General features: G+C 34.1%; 2 long non-coding RNA genes across 3 annotated transcripts; one reads left to right on the forward strand and one right to left on the reverse strand.

Moving 5' to 3' along the window:
* Positions 1-4: 4 nt before the first annotated feature.
* On the forward strand, positions 5-9,563 carry LOC149030536 (uncharacterized). Of its 2 annotated transcripts, none has more exons than XR_016178551.1 (4): positions 5-742; positions 904-1,005; positions 1,274-2,765; positions 2,850-2,983. It is a non-coding gene; the product is annotated as an uncharacterized LOC149030536 (long non-coding RNA). The 2 variants fall into 2 exon arrangements; XR_016178550.1 differs by lacking the exons at positions 5-742; positions 904-1,005; positions 1,274-2,765; positions 2,850-2,983 and adding exons at positions 8,308-8,586; positions 8,657-8,766; positions 9,030-9,051; positions 9,132-9,563.
* On the reverse strand, positions 3,384-4,863 carry LOC149030537 (uncharacterized). Its single transcript, XR_016178558.1, has 3 exons — positions 4,736-4,863; positions 4,167-4,318; positions 3,384-3,517 (listed from the first exon to the last, which is right to left on the reverse strand). It is a non-coding gene; the product is annotated as an uncharacterized LOC149030537 (long non-coding RNA).
* Positions 9,564-9,601: the final 38 nt, after the last annotated feature.

Genomic DNA, 9,601 nt, shown 5'->3' on the forward strand with positions numbered 1-9,601 from the left:
TAGGTGGCGATACACATTTTACCAGTCGGTAATAAAATATAGATTACCTTACACACACATAATATGTTTTTATTAATTGATTAAAAATAAATGCAACTCCCCAATCAATTTTTATATGATAAAAGTAAGTGTATTTTAATAGTATTATAATATTTACCTCTTCTTCTAACAGAATTATTATATTTGCCTCTAACATATTATTGTCTAGATTATTTTTAGTCAGAACAGCTGCATTCTATTCGCATAGTAATTCACATGGAGATCTTTGCAAAAAAGATATTAATTAACAAATACATCAATTTTTCTTGTCAGTTAATAACAAAATAATATCTTCAATTACCTTATACAAAACTTGATAAAAGATTTTGACAAGAATAGAATTTCCTAATATAATGTATTTGTCATCTGTTTTCTCAATTTGTAATAACTAACAGGGTGACGGTGCGGAGAAAAAAATATCTTTGAAAAGATAAACAAACTTATATTAGATAGGTTTGAATATTAGAAAATGTTGGATCGCTGGTATCGGTGATTTCTGAGATACACACATTGCCGCTATTGTAGACAATTACACTACTACAGTTAAAGGAATACACATTTATGTGACATTTAAATTGGAGTTTTTTTGCAAACGGTTGAATATTTGTACCAAATTTAAGGGCACAATGAATCTTCTCATGGACTACTAAAAGTGTAGCAAAATTCAAAATAATCGAAGTGGGGACGATCGCACCGTCTTCTTGTAAGATCGAACATACAGCTATGCATGTACAACCTCTAAATTTCGAAGCTTTTGTTTCTGTATGCGTGAAAAAAATTTAACTCTCGATTATCTCTACTGCTTCTTTCTTTTATATTCTTTTCAAATCGTTCTAATTTCTGTATTTTATTTATTTCTAATAGATCTAAACGTAGGATAAGAAATGCATTGACAACATTAAGTTTAAAAAACATTTGTACAAGAGCAGATCGCAATGTAATCGCAATAATCGCAAAAATAAATAGGTAATATGAATACATTTTTAATGATATTATTATTAATATTGGTAAGAAACAATTTGTGATACTTACCTAGCATTTTGAATCTTCATTTATTTTCCTATTATAAATGAAATGATTAGTTCATAATGATTAATGTTTACTAAGTATAAATTATACTTGATGTATATATATATATATATGTAACTAAACAATTAATCTCAAAATGAATGTTATGAGGAAATCACAGAAATCCTCCAGCGAGTAATTAATAAACATAAATCCTCTCTTATAGCGAATCTTCTCTAAAACTCCGTCCATAAGAAGAAGAATTTTTACCTGAAATAAACCTGAAATAATCGGCTATCTGTACACATAAGCAAGAAGATATTTTACTCATACGGTAATAACGCAATTACGTAGTAAAGGTCGAGTCGTTTGACACGATGATCTTTCGAAGTAATGCACAACGATCGATGATGCACCGCTCCTTATTAACGAAGTCATCGTAAACGAGAGAGAGACTCACCGAAGGGACTGGCGCCAACCAGCTTGGAGTTTGAGCGCGTGGCTGTTCCACCAACAATAAGCCCTTTGCTTTATTAAACCAACACAAATTGACCGATTGTGCCTCCTCGAAGCACAAGTGTTCAGGGGGATGAGAGAGACGAGGATAATTGTCGGTTCTCCTCTTGCATCGAGATGCGACCGTATAAATACAAAAGATTAGCATCAGGTAGTGGTCTTTCTTTCTATCTCTTTTTATCTCATTCTATCTCATTCTATCTCTTTTTTTTTCCCCAATCTGGGACGTGAGGAATGTAATAAAAGGCCGGCTGCATCGAAGTTACTCAACCTGAAACGGGGTTACATCGATCTCTCATTGCGTGGAGGCGTGTATTTGTGATATCCAGGGGCGTATCTATGCATATCTGTATATTTATATTGAAAATCGAGAGATATAGAGAAAATCGAGAGGGAGAGAGAGATAATATATCATATTGTTTATTATTATATTGTATTCATATGATATACATAATATCCATATATGTGTATCAATACTATGATAGTTATTATGATTATCATTTTTATTACTATTACATTATATTCATAATTTTCCACTCTCTCGTCATATGGAATTTCTTTGACTCACGAGTACAGTTCACTTTCGAGTATACATAGTATTCGCCGAAGGAATGATTTGTTGGAAGCCGATGAAGCTGATAAAATCGGTAGGTACAAGCACGAGAGGGCGTATATTTCCTTGAACTGCGAAGCTCTCCCATGACTATATTACATGAACTGTCCATGAACTATTTTAATCTATATAATACAAGATTCATGTATATGTCAATGTACCGAGAGAGAGAGAGAGAGAGAGAGAGTAAGTCGCGTTGACCAAAGCCCTTTATTCGTTACGGTGTTAAGTTAAGCGCCTTTGCCATCTATAAAATGGATGTAAAGTAATGCGATCGAATTATCGGATTACTTTATACATGTATATGTATCTAATGTCTTTATCGACTTCATAAGTTATTTTTTCTATTACCATTTATAGTAATTCTTGTTTTCTTTTTTCTTTTCGAATAGGAGAGGATATTTCTGACTTATCCAAATACAAATTTAAAAAGTATATTTCTTTTTTTACTAGTTGCAAAACAATTGAACAAGTTAAGGAATAAAAAAATCGATGAAAATGATAACTGTATAACCGTGTTACCTAGAGTCAATCGGTGTCTAACTTGGATACGAGGTCAAAGTGTAAAGTCTACAAATAGGAACTAGATGTACATATATAAACGTTTTGGATAGAATTTTATAAGAATTTCTTGAATAATGAAATATCTAACGTCCCTGTGTGCTTTTTCTAGGGAACAAGAAGAATTATTTAAACGTCTCGTAGGATATTTTTAAAAAGTAGAAGAAGAAAAAAGAAAAGAAAGAACAAAGGTCTCTTCTTCATCATTTCTAATCTATCGATTGAAGTTAGTCACTTGGAAAGCTCATATAACTATTCGACCTTGTAAAGTTACATGAAAAAAATGATCTTTCCTATGATCGAATTATCTTTAGAAGAAAGGAAGAGTGCTGAGGGCTGAGAGAGCGAGAAAGAGAAAGAGAAAGAGAAAGAGAAAGAGAAAGAGAAAGAGAAAGAGAAAGAGAAAGAGAAAGAGAAAGAGAAAGAGAAAGAGAAAGAGAAAGAGAAAGAGTGGGATACTGGTTTGATCAAGAGCCACGTGGCAGTGTCTTCTTTTCTCAAGCGGAAGGAAGCAGCAACGACTGGAAAAAGAGAAGAAGCCACGAAGAGAGGACACAGCTGCAAAACTTGCCGCTCGTGGAAGATTTATGGAAGAATGGGTTGCATCGATAGCATACTGTAAAAAAAGAAGACTATCGAAAAGGGGAAAAGGGTGGAGGGCTGGAGGTAGAAAATATGCAGCATGATAGCTAAAAATAAAGAAGCCTTTTCTCTTCGTAACTTTCTCTCTTACTTATTGGTCTAACCAAGTCAAAGTCTCGTGAGAAAGCAGCAAGTACTCTGTTAACAAAAAGGGAAATCATATACGTATAGTGAATCTTTCAAGTTTTCTCGAATGGATTTAGATATTGAAGCGTGTTCTTTCTCTTTCTCTCTTTCTCTTTCTCTCTTTCTTTCTTCAGAATCCAAAGAATGTGCTGGCTTACCGCGTGCAAACGTTCCCGATATGTATGCAAATGTTGCTCGAGCGAGTTCGAAGATCAGGGCTCGCATATTTTGTATTCTTTTGTATAGGAATCTATATTTCTGAATTTAAAAACGGTGAAAAATATTTACCAGGAATATTTAGAACTGTTTTACCACTTCTGTTCAAATATTTAGATAACGATTAATGTTTTAATATGTACTCTACAATTCCATTTGTTAGATACGTCTTACTTAAGACCTAAGTTATACAGGGTGGACCAAAAGTTGCTAGGCAACATTAATTTTATTAACTTTTTCAAAACCAATGAATCTTTTATTTTTTTTAATAAACTTAATATTTATTTCATATAATTTCATTTTATTCAGGTGTCCAAGATCTCTACAAAAATCTCACACTTGGGAAACATTTCAAATTCTCACAGAAAGAAAGATAGAAAAAAACCACGAAAGATCATCACATTTTTCTTGAGAAAAAGGGAAAAGAAATGAGTTATATACTTACGTGAACCATCCACTTCGTATTCTATTACCCTACCACTATTCACTAAATCATTCAAGAAAATCCAAGAAAAAAGGGGGAGATAGCTTAATCGGTTCCAAAAGTCTTGACCGAAAACTTGTTCCTTCGAAAAATATCGTATTCTTTGTCCTCAACTAAAAAAGCAAAAAAGGAGAAGAAAAAAATAACGAATCTTTGACAACAAGCTAACTAAATTCCGACATATAATATGTACTCGTATATGATATACACATAGGATCAATCAAAAGTTCTTAAGTAGGCCAGCATTTCATAGGTGATTATAAAAAATTAATTATTTTTTTTGTTACATTTCTTATACTTATGTTTTTTTCTCTCAACTTGTAATACTAAGTACATAATCCAGCTTGTAAGACTACAAGCATATTTAATACGATTCTAATCAATTTCGAAAAGATATAATTTATTTTGAAAATCATTTAGAGACTTTAGACCCACCCTATATATATATATATATATATATATCCACACTGAACATAACACACGGGGAAAGATTCCAAACGAGCTTCCTACGTGTTTCGCAGGTGACTTACCTGGAAGTCCAATTAAGTGTGATTCCGAGATATAAGTTGTACGAGGCAGGACGAGCGTGAGCGTTGTGGACACACGAGAAGGGAGAAAGAGAGAGAAGGATAGACAAGAAGAGGAGACAACAAGTGTGTGTACGTGTGTGCACATGAGAGAGAGCAAGAGAGGGATAGTGATAGCGAAAATTGGCTTAGTCATCAACCAACGTATTACAGAATATTACGAGACATTAACTGTACATTACTGTACTACTTCTCTCTCTCTCTCTCTCTCTCTCTTTCTCTTTCTATCTATCTATCTATCTATCTATCTATCTATCTATCTATCTATCTATCTATCTATCTATCTATCTATCTATCTATCTATCTATCTGTCCTTCTCTATCTATATATCTATTGTATCTATCGTTCTTCATCTCCCTTCCTTCCTTCTTTGTGTAGGTCACGCTCATGAATCATACCCCTACCTTTACTTCGTAGGAGTCCCTGACTTCTAGGAACAACACGTTCATGTAAATACACCCACGGATCCTTTGCGTCACACGCTTTACAATTGGAATATTCTACCGAGCTATATATGTATATGTATATTAGTTTACTACTACTACTACTACTTCACGTACATTCATTCGGCCTCGCCACCCCCACACTCAAGGTCAACGATCGGACGATTCTATGATATGATCGGAGAGTTGAAACTAAATGATTGTTTATTATAACTAGAGTTTGCATTGAGAAAACTTGTTGCACTTGATGCAGACTTTGATGGTCTGAGAAGATATTGAAAAAAAAAAATAAATAAATAAATTTTGATCTAAATAAAATTTTTAACATAACATAGATTACACAAGGATTAGAAGATTTTCAATGTAACAATTCTCTGTCAAAGAATTCGTTTTACGTATCAGGAAGAAAATAATCTAAAGAAAATATTTTTAAAAAGAAATAAAAAAGAAATAAATAAGAGGGGAAAAAACACATTTAGTCTTCTCAAAATATCATCTACTTTTTCTTGTCCACTTTACGTTACTTAACGTTTTCAAGCTGTCCGAAAAAAGGCGTTTGGAAAACGGAGAGCTCAGCTTCTTTGAGATTAGACGACGACTATAACTACAAGCAATAATGTGAAGTTGTTTCTTCAAGAAATATCCACCCTATTCTAAGAAAAAAAAAAAAAAAAAACAAAAAAAAACAAAACAAAAAAAGGGAAGAAGTTTCCTATCATACTCTTTCTCGACTCGTTTCCTTATATCATAGAAATAACGAGCAAGTTGCTGAAGAGAAAGCATGCATGATATAAAGATAACATAACGTGTTTGATAAAAACGTATTGCTTTTATGGAATGTTAAAAAGGAGTAGAAAGATGAACAATGTGTATGCGATACGTGTAAGTTTAACAGATCGTCTTTCTCACACTCTCACTCTCGCTCGCAACACTGATGAACAGAGCATAAATAAAGACAGACGTCCTTTCTTCTTCTACTTTTGTGGTAGAACAGCATCTGATTGAGACTTTTCTCTCTCTCTCTCTCTCTCTCTCTCTCTCTTTCTCTTTGGATAATATAGTTGACATTTTTGGTAGGTATATATTATGACATATTTGTGGTCGAGAAGGTCCCTTCGCTTTCTTTGCTTTTGCTTCTTCCACAACGCGAGAGACTTACAAATACGTTATAGACCTGAAATGAGGCTTGCACACCCACATAGGTAACGCGTATAATGTCGTGAGCTCACATTCCTGACATCTTTCTTAAACATGTTACTGGTTCATCATATTATGCATGTGTTTGTGAATATGTATATACGTATGTTCAGGTAACTCTCTAGTTGATTGGTTGGTTGGTTGGTAGCTGGTGGCGGAGTCGTTGCTACCGCTGGAAGCACGACAACGGCTTCAGGGAAGAGATTAGGTCTTGTCGCTTGTCAGCGCCCACGTGTATGTGTATATACGTACATACATAAACATGCCGGACGTTGTCAATGCGTTCATCCACGCGGAGCTGAAGCTTGGGGTGTCTAAATTAAAGTCTTACTCACACCGATAAAATCTTTCTCTTTTTATATGTATATATATATATATATATATATATATATGTTTGAGCGTGAATTTGTATCCGTTTAAATATTTATCCTGTTCACTCATTTAATTAGAAATATATTAGTAGTTTGTATTCCGGTTTTTTTGATAAATTTGAAAATTTTTGTAATAATCAATAAAAAACATTAATTCTTCTATTTCAGGTAAATCTTATTAAGATCGTATACGTTAATAGTACGCATACAATGAAAGAAAGGATAATTTCGAGAAAAGACTGAGACACATCACGTACGTTCCTAAAATGTTCAAATTGAAGTCGAAGGTCTACTCTGTGGATTCACGGATATGACTCAAGTCGCGTAAGTATTAAACGCTTAATCAATTCTAATGAAGAACGCTGTACTCGTAAGTTCGTTCGATTTACCCTTTTACTCTTCCCAGGATTTCTATTTACCTTAAGTACATTTTAATTCTTATAAAAGTAACTTGGAGAATGAGAAAGTACTTTTCTTCATATTTTGGAAAAACAGTTAAGAACAGGATGTGCTTTAAAGAGGTAAATACTTAGTGCTTTAATAAATCATTCTCATTTTACTGGGAAAAACTTATCGTACACTCCTTTTTCTAATTCCTAATCATATCATTAAAATACCTTATGCATTTCTCTTTTAGATTCACATTCATTTCTGTTTTCTAAGTAATTTCGCCGTATTAACGACAAGTTTTGCGTTCAAGAGTCACGCAAGGCTTTGTTTCTTTCTGCGAACATAAAAAAAAAAAGAAAGAAGAAGAAAAATGAAGGAACGAAGAGGGGTTGTAATGGTTGTATGGTGGTGGTGGTGGTGGTGATAGGGGTCGTTCGTGTAAGCCGTTGTAAAGTGAAAGCAAGCAAGCACCGTTTGCGAGTTCCTCGAAATCGATCGGTAATTTCCGGGGAGAGGTGACTTCACTCAGGGATTCCATCGAAGTCACGCTTTCTCATTTCGTTTCTAAATATACATATGTAAGAATCCTGTGATATAAAGCTACAAAACAACACGTTTAAATATGTATGTAGAACTTATGTATATTCAACTATGTATGTAATTTTAAAAACACGTTAGGTAGATATCCTACATTTCTTGGATTAAATAAACGTAAAATCCAAGTTGTGTCATATTAAGGCGATCTCAACATTTTAACTCGTAAGAGCTTTTATAATTGACGAATTAGATCATATCAAGTTTTTCAAGGTACTTACTAACGTTACATTTTTTTTCTGTACTATGAACATATTAATCATTTGTATCAGAAACATAGAGCAATGTTTTTCAGAAAAACCTGAAGGAAAAGCTTGACTGCGACATGGGATTCGTTATCACCGGAAGGAACGTTAACTAGAACACTAATAAGAATATCTGAAGCACGAGCTTAAGAGATATTGGAATAATCAGAGGTCAGATGTCAATGCGGATGTGTAATTCCCCCTTCCGTATTGACACGGTGGAACTACACGGCAAATGTACAAGGGGTGTAAGTATAACGAAGTTAATTAAAAAGGATTCAAAGAATTTGATGTTTTTTAACTAATCATTAGAATCTTTAAGCTTTCCTTATTAATTTCTTATATAAATAATTGATTATGTTTTATATTCCCATTTATATTTAAACTTATTTATAATGAAAATATAAATTATATACGCGAGTATAATTCTATTTATTTTATAATACATATGCGGTATGATTCGTTTCAGAGAACTTTACTTTTATAAAGAGGATTTTTAAATCACGTACAAATGTTCCCTCTGTTTGAAGAAAGAAACAATAAACAATTGCAAGGTGAGGGATGTCAATTAAAAGAAGAGTAAAAGTAAAAGACGAAAAAGGGTAGAAACGAAGTACGTTCTAGGACAGATGAAGAAAGCTCATATCAGTGTTATGAACCGACCCATGGTGTTAGGTACACTTGTGAACGACGGCGATGGTGATGACAACGACGATGACGAAGACGGTGTGCCGGTAAGTGGAGAGTTAACTCGGCTCAAAGTCACGAAACGGCACGAAGTAGCACGAGAGGAGTCGCGAAAGAGAACGAAGATTCATTCGTCTCGAAAAGAATCCTGCCTGGAGGCTTTGCTCCTATAGGGCAGAAATCCTCCTCCTTCTCATTATCTTCGTCTAACCTGAGAACTCTCAATTATTTTTTCAACGTCCTGTAATAATTAAATGTTCGTTGGTTTATAGCGAGGTGATAATATAATTAATTTCTTTTTGGAAAACAGTTGTTGAAATTTGTTAATATTAGTAAGTAAATAAATATCTAACACGATAATGGAATTCTTGTTCTTTAAAGTTTTTAAAGTTTCTTTTCTATTCAATTATAGCAAAGAACAGATGGATTACAAAAGACGCCATTTTGAAAGGACCAAGAATGCAGTCGAAAGATTAACCGCGAAGTAAGTAGAGTATCGAAGAGAAGAGAAGAAGAACAAGAAGAACACCAACAAGAAGAAGAGGTAGAGAAGAAAGAGAAACCTGAATGAGAGCAAGAAGTCGAAGACATAATAATCGGTGGCCTTTGCACGGCCTTTTCTGTTTTATAAGAAGAAAAGGAAGAAGATGAAGTAGCAGAATATGTGGAAGAAAGGAAGGAAGGAAGGAAGGGAGGAAGGAAGGAAGGAAGGAAGGAAGGAAGGAAGGAAGGAAGGAAGGAAGGAAGGAAGGAAGGAAGGAAGGAAGGAAGGAAGGGGAAGGAAGGAAGAAAAGAAGAGTTCGAAGACGCCGTCTTGGTCGTCGTCTTGGTCGTCGTCTTGGTCGTCGTCTTGGTCGTCGTCGTCATAGGTAAAGTTGAGGA

Source organism: Polistes dominula, unplaced genomic scaffold (assembly GCF_049000335.1).
Source record: "Polistes dominula isolate Pdom_NZ unplaced genomic scaffold, Pdom_raw_medaka contig_11, whole genome shotgun sequence".
NCBI classification, from domain to species: Eukaryota; Metazoa; Arthropoda; class Insecta; order Hymenoptera; family Vespidae; genus Polistes; species Polistes dominula.